The following is a 14,215-nucleotide window of genomic DNA, read 5'->3' on the forward strand; positions in this document are numbered from 1 at the left end:
GATGGTCTATAAATGATGCTATAAATGCCACACATTAAGAAAGATGAGACTAAAATCCTAACATAGTAAAATGATGTGCAGTGGTAATTACAACTTCCTCATGAGAGAGAAAAAGAGCAAATGTACACATCTGGAAATGCTCAGACTAGAGAGAATACATTTTGGGCACTAGGTGTGTGTGTGTGTGTGTGTGTGTGTGTGTGTGTGTGCGTGTGTGTGTGTGTGTGTTTTGTGCTGGAAAAACAGCTATATAAAATGAGAACACGTTTACCAAACAGTAAACATGACCAAATTCAAACCTTGTATGTTACTACGTCTGAAAAGTATTACCATTTCTTTTTCTGTATGCTGCTTGGCCTCTTTCTCCATACATTACATGTAAATCTTTTTCCCGCTGAATAATGGTTTTTACAGTGGTACTTAAACACAGGAAATGTTAGAGTCACATATCTAAAAGTCATATTAAATGACAAATCAAAGCCATTTCGTTAATTAAAAATAATAAAAAGTAAAAAAAAATTATCTCACTAAATATGTTTTAGACATTTGGGTAACATCCACAATTTAAACATCATGTTTTCATATACTTTCTTTATCTGAAAAAAAAAATGCTTCTTGGATGAAGCATAAAATATATTGGGTTCATTGTGTATATTGGGTTCATTGCAATAAAATAGAAAATGTTAACAAGTTAATCATTGACTACCCCAGCTAACATTCAGTTAATGCCATTTAAAACAACTGAAGTCACTGATAATGCAAAGTAATAAACATCACAACAATCATAGTCCGCTCCAGCCTTTGGCAGGATCCTTTATGTGATTATGAAATACCTATGTGTTACAGTCTTTAAAAAGAATGCAATATGCTTTAGTTTAGCCTTCTTAAATGTTTGGTTTCCAGCTAAATACAAAATAAATAAAGGTTAAAAATAAATGACTGCCTCACTAGCAACATTTAATTCCATCACAAGTTCTTTAAATACAGTGCCCTCAATATATCTTGGATCAAAATAAAATGACTATAGCACTACAAATAGCACTACTACTACTTTAACTTTTCAGTAAAACTTTTTTTAAGGAAATTTCCCTACATTATTAATGTTACACTGTAAACTAATGTTATCATTATAGCCATTTACCGGTTTGTGAAATCTGAACAAACATTGCTTTGGATACAGAGCATTCACTACATGCAAAAAATACCAGTGTAAAATGATCAGACTTGTAATTTTATTATTTTACCCTAATGCCATGACAGCAAAATATTTAAGGATTTTTTTCCATCCATTTGCTCCCAATTTAGTCTCCAATTCTACTCCCACTGGAATCTTGCAGTTGGCACAGCCCAACACTGGATGAGGGCTGAGACCACATGCACCGCCTGACACGCAATCCTTCATCTGCCCACAATGGGGCCTCATAGAGAGTTGCATCATGTACAGAGAGATATGCTACCTCTCCAGATCATCCATCACGAGTACAGACGCCTCGACCAGACAGCAGAGGCCGCAAAAAATGCTAAAATAGAAAGATTCTCTATTGTATACACACACACACAAAAACACTCACACAGTTCAGTTTCTTATTTTTGAGTAGGGTCAGATGATAATATGTCATCAGCGCTATGCAAAAGCAGACAGCAAGTCGATACGAGTTCAAATATCATGTCTATAATGTCTCTGTTTTACTGAAAGAAATAATTTTGTTTTCACAATGGTAGAAAAGTAAATGGTAAATAAATGAAAATAGTTGTAGTTGGAATTTGATATTTTTCCAGTCTTAAATGTGCATTTAGTGCTACTCAGTACCATCACTCACAAACTTTAATTGTAATGCATGTAAATAATCTCTATCTTGCACTCTGGTTAGATGCTACTGCATTTCATTGGCTACTTGTACTCTGCACAATAACAAAGTTGAATCTAATCTTTTATACATACAACAGAAATACGCATTTCAGTGGTCTTTGCAAAATCAGTTTCTATGTAAGGCTGACATTTGACAGACATTGCGGGGACGAGCGTAAGTATTTTCACTGACATCTGCAGTGAGGACAGAATTGTGTATTCAGGAATGCCAGCCTGCGCACTCTGCTCTTTTACTACAATGATCTCATTATGTTGTACAGTTTGACTTGAAGGTTGGAAGAAATCCAAAGGAGCAACAGTGAAAGCAATGTCAAAAAAAAAAAATTTCATTAGTTTATTGGCAGAGTCTGACCAACAGCAGTCAACAGTCAAATGATTTAGCTTTATACCTGTTCATGCTTATTGTAACAAGTGCAAGCCATAACCTAGTGGTAAAGGTACTGGACTAGTAATTAGAAGATCACTGGTCACTGCCCCACCACTGCCAGGTTCCTGCTGTTGGGCCCTTGAGCAAGGCCCTAAACCCTCAATTGCTCAGACTGTATACTGTAACTGTAATGTAAGTCGCTTTGGACAAAGGCGTCTGCTAAATGCAAGACATAATGTAAATGCAAGACAAAGCCAGGCCTCAATGTTTGTGGACACTGGCCTGTCTGCTTTCTAAATCTGTTTCCTATTGAATATGTATGGCGAAAAGAAATGAAAAGAGAAAATGTATGGCATGAAGAAGAGAATTAGAAAAGAATTAGACAATGGTGACCATGAACTGTTGAGCAGATAAAATCCTGTATCGAGCTAGAATGGGCAAAAAATCACTGGCAAATTTGCAGCAATTAGTATCCTCAGTTCCTAAACTAGGGGTATTAATTAACTACCTAACTTATAACCCAAAAAGCTAAAATTTGATTAAAACTGACAGTACAGCTAGCATGGAAGTTCAGACAGTTGATTATACTTATACAATTCCTACCAGGAATGGTGAACCTATTAAACATTAAAATCCCAAACAGAAGTGGTTTAGTGTCAGCATGGAGTCTGCACATGTGGTTCTATATCTAACCATATGTCCCAGTATAAAGGTAAATCTGTCATTTTAAAGTAACTATACTAAAAATGTCAATAAGATATTTAATATACTGACTGTGTCTTTATTAATTATGAACACCATGTTTAGTTAATCTCCAGACTGAACTGTTCACTTCTGACTGAAATCTACATTCTGAATGCTGAACTGGTTCTGTTCACGCTGTTCATCTTGTTGTACAGTACTATGTTCATATTATTGTTCTACATTGCTACATTCACTCCATCACACTACTTTTTATTAAATAAAAGTATCTTTATACTTTATTTAATACTAAGTAAGAAACACAGTGATGTGTTTTAAATGATCAGAGAGTAGAAAATCTATGCACAAAGATTAAAAAGTGTCTTTTATTAGAAAGGAGATGGAGAGCAGAGGTAATCATGCCACTTTCTCACCTTTTCTGAGTGTATTGCACACATCAGATTCAGAATTTGTTAACAGTTCTGTCAGTGAAAACCTTTTGAAAATGTTTTGAAAACTCAGAAAATCATCTTTGCACTTTTGTCAGTTAAATAAGTGCATTTTACAAAATGTGCCAACTTAAGTTGACAACAGAAGTTAAGCTTGTTCTTCCTAAGTAACAACTAGTTAAAACTGACTCACTTGTCAATGCTGACCTCCAGTGGCTTACAGTATTAACCATTCTAAACAGGAACCCATTGAAAATAAGCAGACCTGTATGTACAAATTAAAATATAAAAAAAATAAAAACAGATCTTGTTTCTTTTAGATTTAAAAATGTGTCTTAACCTATTCTGCAATAGCTTACAAGAAGCTATTTAGCTATGTTATCGACTATAACCACACAACTTCTACTGCTTTAACTGGGCCACTATAAGTTATACAGGCTATTGTATCAATCTAATGAATGTTCAATTTAAACAGAGTCCAAATGAGCTCTAGATATATCTTAATGATAAATAAAGATGCACCTGAACACAATTTAGAGTGCCAAGGGGCTGAATACTTTTGTGAATAATACATTGGTTTTTTTTGTTTTTATACAAACACTGGTATTAAGTGTAGTTTTATTGGTTAAAAAATTATAATTCTAGCATTTGCAAATTAATTCCAGAATACAAAAGTCTGAATACTTTCTGAACCCACTGTGTATGTAATCAGGTGTCTGAAGCCATGCGATGAATTGATGCCCTCATTTTCAGCACTGGAATAATTTACCAGTCCCTGCAGCTGAGAAGCACCGGCATAGCATGTTTCTGCCACTACCATGTTTCATTATAGCGATGAGACATGTGATGTGCAGTACCTATCTTTTACCAAACACAGTGTTATTTTTCTGCCCAATGAATTACATTTTTAACTCATCAGACCACAGAATTTTTATACTGATGTTGCCAGATTCCTTTACATGCTCCACACACAGTTTCTTGGACTTAATGGCTGGTATTATGACCAGATAATAAAGTGTAAATTGTGAGCTTTTACAGACCCAAAGTTTTACATAAGGTGGTGAATCCATTGTGTGTATGTATGTAATTATGTACATGACTGTAAATTGTTTTTAATAAATATTGCCCAGCCCTAAAACAATCAGGTATCAGTTTAAAATGTTCTGACAAATAAGAGAATGCTGTGAATTCTTTTGTGACCCCCTAAAAGAGTCTGTAATATGTCTTTGGGAAAAAATCTCGCCTGGCCACTAACAAATTCCCCACTATTAAGTTTTTTTTATTATTTGAAGACAGTGGCTCTCAGTGTGGTTCACTGGAGACCCAGAGGCTTAAAATTACATGGTAACCAGTCTGATATATTTTTAATAACATTCATCACTTATTTCTTCAGTCACTAACAAGTTGCTTGTAGTTTCTCTTAACTTAGAATCAAAGTGTGTAGAGGAAATGCATCCAGCAGTAGGGGTTTAGATTCAACATAATGTCAGTGTGATAAAAAAGGAAATGGTATACTGACACCTGCATAGGGGTCGAATTCAGACATCAGCACAACACCACTTTTTACTCTTTACATGCTGCTTGGGTGTGTGTGTCAATTTAAATACAAACTGTTAGCTGTTCAATTGATTTATCTTTTATTGGGCAACACTAACAAACAATGACTTGGATAATTTATAACATCATTATTTCAGTGTTTGTAGTTAACTTGGTTGGCCAAGTTTAAGTTTTAAACCAATAGCAGTTTTGGCCTTGTGTCCTTTGGGCTTTCTTTACTTTAATGTGTAAAAAATATGGATTTGCTAGATATGTGCTAGATAAACAATTGCTGTGACCTGAGATATGTGTAAGAATTACTAGAATTGTCTATTGATCCATGGTTAACAGAATAGAATAGAATGCCTTTGTCATATATACATACTGGTGCTGGTCATAAAATTAGAATATCATGAAAAAGTTGATTTATTTCAGTAATTCCATTCAAAAAGTGAAACTTGTATATTATATTCATTCATTACACACAGACTGATATATTTCAAATGTTTATTTCTTTTAATGTTGATGATTATAACTGACAACTAATGAAAACCCCAAATTCAGTATCTCAGAAAATTAAAATATTGTGACAAGGTACAATATTGAAGAAACCTGGTGCCACACTCTAATCAGCTAATTAACTCAAAACACCTGCAAAGGCCTTTAAATGGTCTCTCAGTCTAGTTCTGTAGGCTACACAATCATGGGGAAGACTGCTGACTTGACAGTTGTCCAAAAGACGACCATTGACACCTTGCACAAGGAGGGCAAGACACAAAAGGTCATTGCTAAAGAGGCTGGCTGTTCACAGAGCTCTGTGTCCAAGCACATTAATAGAAAGGCGAAGGGAAGGAAAAGATGTGGTAAAAAAAAAAGTGTACAAGCAATAGGGATAACCGCACCCTGGAGAGGATTGTAAAACAAAACCCATTCAAAAATGTGGGGGAGATTCACAAAGAGTGGACTGCAGCTGGAGTCAGTGCTTCAAGAACCACCACGCACCTTCCTTGTGTCAAGCCACTCTTGAACAAGAGACAGCGTCAGAAGCGTCTCGCCTGGGCTAAAGACAAAAAGGACTGCTGAGTGGTCCAAAGTTATGTTCTCTGATGAAAGTAAATTTTGCATTACCTTTGGAAATCAAGGTCCCAGAGTCTGGAGGAAGCGAGGAGAGGCACAGAAACCACGTTGCTTGAGGTCCAGTGTAAAGTTTCCACAGTCAGTGATGGTTTGGAGTGACATGTCATCTGCTGGTGTTGGTCCACTGTGTTTTCTGAGGTCCAAGGTCAATGCAGCCGTCTACCAGGAAGTTTTAGAGCACTTCATGCTTCCTGCTGCTGACCAACTTTATGGAAATGCAGATTTCATTTTCCAACAGGACTTGGCACCTGCACACAGTTCCAAAGCTACCAGTACCTGGTTTAAGGACCACGGTATCCCTGTTCTTAATTGGCCAGCAAACTCGCCTGACCTTAACCTCATAGAAAATCTATGGGGTATTGTAAAGAGGAAGATGCGATACGCCAGACCCAACAATTCAGAAGAGCTGAAGGCCACTATCAGAGCAACCTGGGCTATCATAACACCTGAGCAGTGCCACAGACTGATGGACTCCATGCCACGCCGCATTGCTGCAGTAATCCAGGCAAAAGGAGCCCCAACTAAGTATTGAGTGCTGTACATGCTCATACTCATACTGATAGCTCAGTGGTTAAGGTACTGGACTAGTAAACAGAAGGTTGCCGGTTCAAGCCCCGCCACCACCAAGTTGCCACTGTTGGGTCCCTGAGCAAGGCCCTTAACCCTCAATTGCTCATTGTGTTCCGCTCACTGTGTAAGTCGCTTTGGATAAAAGCATCTGCTAAATGCTGAAAATGTAAATGTAAATGTAATATTCAAATTTTTTGAGATACTGAATTTGGGGTTTTCATTAGTTGTCAGTTATAATCATCAACGTTAAAAGAAATAAACATTTGAAATATATCAGTCTGTGTGTAATGAATGAATATAATATACAAGTTTCACTTTTTGAATGGAATTACTGAAATAAATCAACTTTTTCATGATATTCTAATTTTATGACCAGCACCAGTATACAGATGTATAGTTAGTGCTGGACAATAATTCGATATCGATATATATCGCGATAGAAAATGTTTCAATAACGGTGATATGATTTTTAAACAAATTCGAACGATATATATTACGTCAGTGCGTACTTTTTTGCGGAAGCATTTTTGCTCGCAGGTGTTCCCACAGGGACGCAATTCAACAGCGCACCTCAAGCAGGTAGTTCTCCACCAAAACAGTGCAGTTACACACTCAACATAAATGTCAACCACCAACACAATTACAGAAAAAGTACTACTACTGAGTACTAATACTAGTGAGTACTAATACAACTAATATTAGTTGTGGCACGCTACGAGTAAAGGCACGAACGGGCTCTGGGCGTTCCACTGTTGCCAGATTGGGCGGTTTTTCTCCAAATTGCTATTAACAATTTAATAGCATTTAAATAACACGTCTATTGAAACGAGAATATTCAGTTTTAAGAAGCTCCAGCATTGTAGAAGGCTATTAAAAGTAAAGTCAATTTTCACTGCTGATTTGGCTTAATAGTGTTGGTCAGAATGTGTCATATTCTTGAAAGAAAATTAAAATTAGTTTTCCATGCATTCACACTAGCATGTTCTGGGGTTCAGATGAGTCTCATCAGTACACACAAGTTTGCAGTCAAATTATCTCAAAGGAATATCTTTGAAATTCTTCCTCATAATGTTAAGGTTATAGGCTATATTTTAGTTTTTTACTTGTCGGGGAAAATGAGAAAAAATAAAAAAGCTTATTATGCTAGGCTTGATGTAATTCTACATGGCACTCACTGCCATAGGTAAACGAGTGAGTGACCAAAACACTACTAGATCAACAGCCACTAGCCACATACAAAAAATAAGTTATCAGACAGTTTCTGTGCCACCCCTGTGAGCAGTGGTCTCAGTCTGGCCACCCATATAGAAATTGTCTGGCTCCGCCACTGTCCACAGTTGAAAAAGAAGCAGACAAAATAGCTGATAAGAGAGGAAGGACTAATTCAGTGGTGTATTCAGCTTGTATTTCTTGCCAGAAACCAGAAAAGAGGTTTGCAGGTACAGCCATCCAATTTTGGTGTTTTTGGCAGTTTTTCTGACATTTGTATTATTCATATCGATATCGGAATTATATCGTATCGACCGAAAATAGGAGTTATATCGTGATATAAATTTTATCCATATCGTCCAGCCCTATGTATAGTACAACGAAATTCTTCTTCGCATATCCCAGCTTGTTTTGAAGCTGGGGTCAGAGCGCAGGGTCAGCCATCATACATGGAGCACAGAGCTAATAAACAAAATATTATTTACTGAAAAGCTTTTGTATATATATATGTATGTATATATATATTTTTTTTTTTGCATTTTCTCCCCTTTTTCTTTCGACTTTTAGCACGTCCAATTGCCCTACTGCGTCATGCTTCCTCTCCACTAATGCTGTCCCCGGCTCCGATTGAGGAGAACAAAGCTAACCCAAGCCCAATCCGACACGCGGGCAGCAGCCGTATGCATTCTGTCACCTACACCAGACGAGATCAGCTGCGGATCAGCTCTGTGCACAGAGAGACACACCCTGATCTGCACTCTATCCCTATCTCTGAGCAGGCGCCATCAATCAGCCAGCAGAGGTTGTAGTTGCATCAGTCATGAGACCCTATCTGGATCAATACCCCACCCCTATATGAACAACAGGCCAATCGTTGTTCATGTGGCTGCTCAGCCCAGATGGCAGGCAGAGCTGAGACTTGATACGATGCATTCGAGATCTCAGCTCTGATGTGCTAGCGTGTGTTTTTACCGCTGTGCCACCTGAGTGGCATTATTGAAAAGCTTTTACATTAAGACTGGAAATCAAAAAACATAACAAAAACATAAAAAGTTACAGATTCTTTTTTTTATATAATTTAGGACAAAACACATAAAAAAAGAGATTAGGGTGGACTTAATGACTACTTTTTTATGACCTTATATTGTTTAGATGTGTTCAACATATTTCAGTATATTCTAAAGTTTGCAAATATAATACTTTAAAAGTTTAATTAACGTTTGTCTGCTTATATCAGCCAGTAGATCCTGAACAGTCCACAAGGAGAGCCAGTCATACACATTAAATACCAACAACCTACAGTGAACAGCATGGATGGGCAATACCAGACAGAATCATCAGACACCCAACATATGGTCACCCTTTTCTGTTCATAGCTGCTGGCAAATTGTGCATAGCAACAAATCAGCTACAATCAGTAAATTTATACCAAGAAAATTAACCAAAATGGTAAGTGCACTTGATGAAATGGTAAACTATAGAAAGTAGTTGTTGGGTGTGTCCAAGAAAATGGCCATTACTCCCAGAATGTGCTCACACAGCCTAAGAATCAGAGCCACTCTGCCTGAAAAACTGGACGGATCAGTTAAGAAAGACAATGTAGGTAAAAGTAAAGTCAGGTGTTCTATACATCTGACCTTGATCATTTGATTGATGTGGATTTGTATTTACATTAAAACTGAGCCTTTACTCTTTGAAAACACATTATACTGTGAAACACATGAAATATGATCTGAGACCATTCATCCATACAAAATTACTTAATCATTCATCCTACAGGTTTCCTATGGGGTTTAGGTCAGAGAACTGTGGTGGCCATTGCAAACCTTAATTACAGACCCATTCTAAAAAATTAGAATATCATGGAAAAGTTTATTTATTTCCATAATTCCATTCTAAGAGTTAAACTTTCATAGATTATAGATTCAGGGCCCACAATTTAAACGATTTCAAGTATTTATTTGTTTATTTTTACATAATTTGGGCTTCCAGCTCATAAAACCCACGAAAACAGGATTTCAAAAAATTTGAATACTGTGGAGAAATCAGCCCAAATTTTGCAGGGCATGAATGTTTTAAACTGAGTGTGACACACTAATCACCTACTAAACTCAAAGCACCTGCACAGGTTTCCCCTTCAGGTTTCCCAGGTTGCTTCAGTTTGGTTCAATTGTCTCAGTTCGGTTCAATAGGGGGAAGACTGCAGACCTAACAACTGGCCAGAAGACCATCATTGATACCCTCCATAGGATGGGTAAGCCACAAAAGTTCATAGCTAAGGAGGCTGGCTGTTCACAGAGTGCTGTGTCCAAGCATATCAATGGAAAGTCTAGTGGAAGGACAAAATGTGGCAGGAGAAGATGCACCAGCAAAAGAGATGACCGTGGGCTTCAGCGGATTATCAAAAAGAGAAGATTCAAGAATCTGGCAGAGATCCAGAAAGAGTGGAATGAGGCAGGAGTCACAGCTTCAAAAACCACCACATTCAGACGCATCCGGGAGATGGGCTACAACTGTCGGGTTCCTCGGGTCAAGCCACTTCTGAACCTGAGCCAACGTAGGAAGCGTCTCAACTGGGCCAAGGAGAAGAAGGGCTGGACCGTTGGCCAGTGGTCCAAGGCCCTCTTTTCCGATGAAAGTAAAGTGTGCCTTTCATTCGGGAATCAAGGCCCAAGGGTTTGGAGGAAGACGGGTGAGGAACAGAACCCAAACTGCTTGAGGTCCAGTGTGAAATATCCACAGTCAGTCATGATTTGGGGTGCAATGTCTGGTGCAGGTGTTGGTAAACTCTGCTTTCTTAAATCCAAGGTCACCGCAACAGTCTACCTGAATGTTTTAGAGGACTTCATGATTCCTTCTGCTGAGGATCTGTATGGAGATGCAGATTTCATCTTCCAGCAGGACCTGGCCCCTGCCCATGCCGCCAGAAGCACCAAAGCCTGGTTTGATGCCCATGCCATCACAGTGCTTGACTGGCCAGCCAACTCGCCGGACCTAAACCCCATTGAGAATCTATGGGGTATTCTCAAGAGGAAAATGAGGGCCACCAGACCCAACAACAAAGAAGAGCTGACAGCAAGCATCAAGGAAATCTGGGCTTCCATAACTCCCAGACAATGCCACAGGCTGATTGCCTCAATGCCACGTCGCATCGAGGCAGTGATTAAAGCAAAGGGATTCCCAACCAAGTATTGAAGATTGACATATCGTTTTGAAAGTACCATATTTTGATTGATTTGATGTGATCCTAATTTCTTTTTTTTCTGCAAAAACTGAGATGTAGTTTGGGCTGATTTCTCCACAGTATTCAAATTTTTAGAAATCCTGTTTTCGTGGGTTTTATGAGAATAAACAAAAATAAACAAATAAATACTTGAAATCGTTTAAATTGTGGGCCCTGAATCTATAATCTATGAAAGTTTAACTCTTGGAATGGAATTATGGAAATTAATCAACTTTTCCATGATATTCTACTTTTTGGAATGGGTCTGTATGTGGCTAGTAAAGAATTGTTGTGTTGATTTTAAGATGTGCTTTTGATCATTGCTGAAGTACCCAACCACAACCAGTTTTCAGTCTGGTTTTGATTTATTATTTCATGAAGGAATTTGGGGGGGGGGGGGGGGGGGGGGGGAACAACAAAACAGCACAACAGCAACACAAATGGACCACAGTGAGGATTGTGTGCTATTCTAAATAACTATTTCTGTGCCAAGCCCACATCTAACGTTTCTGTGCCAAGCCCACATCTATTGTTTATTGCAAAAAATTTATTTTTAATTATGGTCCTATTTAACCATAGAACACAGTCCCACAAAAATTTCCAGTAATGCCTGGCAATCTGTAAGCTCCTGAGTTTGTTGATCCTTGACAGCAGAAAACATTTTTGGCAACTACCCCGAACAAGTTCTGTTTGTCTGTGGTATTTGATAGCAGTTAAGGCTAAGTTCACACTACATGATTTTCGCCCTGATTTTTCGCTTGCCAACAGGTTTTGAAGGTCGCCAACAGATGCGCCAGCTCGGAGGCAAATCGGACTACGCTCAGGGCTTGAAAATTGGTTCTCAATCGCTATGAGAGAATTCCAAAATGTTTGCTGATTGCTCACAGACTACAGACTCATTAAAAATATCTAGCATGTGAAATATCTGGATCTATCAGCTACAGCCAAAAGGGACAAAAGATATGAAGTGAGTGGAAACCCGTGGGAGGAGTTGTTTAAACAATCAATAAGCATGGCTACAGCAAAATATAGTTACACAAGCTTTAAAGTATTTGTAACCATATCATCCATGCAAACCCCATTTTCATTGCTTTTTTCATTTACCTGATACTTAAAATTGACATTTTTAACTGCTTTAACTGCCATTCAACAACTTTTTGTTACAACAATCCCTGTATTTTCTGATCTTTCTCATAGTGATCAATAAGTAAGAGAATTAGGTCTGTGTGTCATCTCATATATGCATCAGTAAAACAGGAAGTCATAGCTAACCACTTAAATATTCCAAATCACTCAGGTGGACTTTACAGCATAAAGAATAAGAAGAAATATAGTTCTGTTCATAATTCATTCTGTTTATAAAAACCTGTAGGGGTGCCAGTGAAGTTAGGATAGCTTAGTAAAGGTTATTTTTTATATATATTTTTACACAACAAGCATTTAAAAGGATAAGCAATAATTCATGTTTTATACAGTGCTTTTGTTTTCCAGGTGCCAATATTTGAGGTGAGCATTGAAGTTCCTGCATGGTTAACCTAAATTATTAAAGTTTGGTTGTGACACAGTTCACTTGCTTAATTTTGTGACACAAAAATGTCTCCAAAAGTAAAAATCTACAATCTGTTTATCTGGCTATTGCTTATTTTTGTTCCTATTTTAATGGGCACAGTCAAACTAGCCATGTTTGTGCTGGCACAAAGAAGTCAAGGTAGCAATCAGTTGTCACAAACAAGCAATTAAGATGCATAATACAACCCCTGGCAAAAATTATGGAATCACCACTCTTGGAAGATGTTCTTTCAATTGTTTAATTTTGTAGAAAAAAAATAAATCACAGACATGCCACAAAACTATCATTTTTCAAACTGTCAACCCTCTGGCATTAAGAAACAATAAAAAAAGAAACAAATATAATAGTTGTGGTCAGTCACAATTGCTTTTAGATCAGGTAGAGGAAAAAAATATGGAATCACTCAAATCTGAGGAAAAAATTATGGAATCATTAGAAAACACTGCACCATTATTACTTTGTTGCACCACCTCTGGCTTTTATAATGGTTTAAACTCTCTGAGGCATGGAGTTAACTAATGACAAACAGTATTCTTCATCAATCTGCCTTCAACTGTCTCTTGCTGTTGCCAGATCAGCTTTGCAGGTTGGAACCTTGTCATTGACCATTTTCTTCAATTTCCACCAGAGATTTTCAAATGGATTGAGATCCGGACTATTTGCAGGCCATGCCATTGACATTATATGTTTTCTTGAAGGAAAGTTTTCACGTCCTTTGCCCTATGGCAAGATGCATTATCATCTTGAAAAATGAAGTCATCATCACCAAACATCCTTTCAACTGATGGAATAAGAAAAGCGTCCAAAATTTCAATGTGGACTTTGGCATTTATTGAAGACCATCTCCCCTGTGCCTTTACCCGACATGCAGGCCCATATCATCAACAACTGTGGAAATTAACATGTTTTCTTTAGGCAGTTATCTTCCTAAATTTCATTGGACAGACACCAAACAAAAGTTCCAGCATCATCACCTTGCCCAATGCAGATTCGCGATTCATCACTGAAGATCACTTTTATCCAGTCACCCACAGTCCACGATTGCTTTTCTTTAGCCTACTTTAACCTTGTTCTTTTCTTTTTAGGTGTTAATGATGGCTTTTGTTTGGCTTTTCTGTATGTAAATCCCATTTCTTTTAGGTGATTTCTTACAGTTCAGTCACAGACATTGACTCCACTTTCCGGCCACTTGTTTCTCATTTGTTTTGTTGTGCATTTTCTGTTTTCAAGACATATTGCTTTAAGTTCACTCTTTTTAAATTGAAGAATAATTAGCAAATCTAATCTGCTGTAGATGTTTTGTTTTTAAACTGCAAATTACAGAGTGATTCCATAATTTTTTCCTCAGATGAGTGATTCCATATTTTTTTCCTCTACTTGATCTAAAAAAAGCAATTGTGACTGACCACAACTATTATATTTGTTTCTTTTTTTTATTGTTTCTTAATGCCAGAAGGTTGACATTTTGAAAAATGATAGTTTTGTGGCATGTCTGTGATTTATTTTTTTTCTACAAAATTAAACAATTGACAGAACATCTTCCAAGAGTGGTGATTCCATAATTTTTGCCAGGGGTTGTAGATCATGATTTTTTTTTTGTTTT

At 37.4% G+C, this 14,215-nt stretch overlaps 1 protein-coding gene across 2 annotated transcripts in view; it reads right to left on the bottom strand.

The window, feature by feature from the left end:
• The window catches only part of vta1 (vesicle (multivesicular body) trafficking 1), a 49,952-nt gene that overhangs the window by 34,858 nt on the left and 879 nt on the right, over positions 1-14,215 (bottom strand). The window lies entirely within an intron of this gene.

This window comes from Trichomycterus rosablanca, chromosome 9 (assembly GCF_030014385.1).
Source record: "Trichomycterus rosablanca isolate fTriRos1 chromosome 9, fTriRos1.hap1, whole genome shotgun sequence".
NCBI classification, from domain to species: domain Eukaryota; kingdom Metazoa; phylum Chordata; class Actinopteri; order Siluriformes; family Trichomycteridae; genus Trichomycterus; species Trichomycterus rosablanca.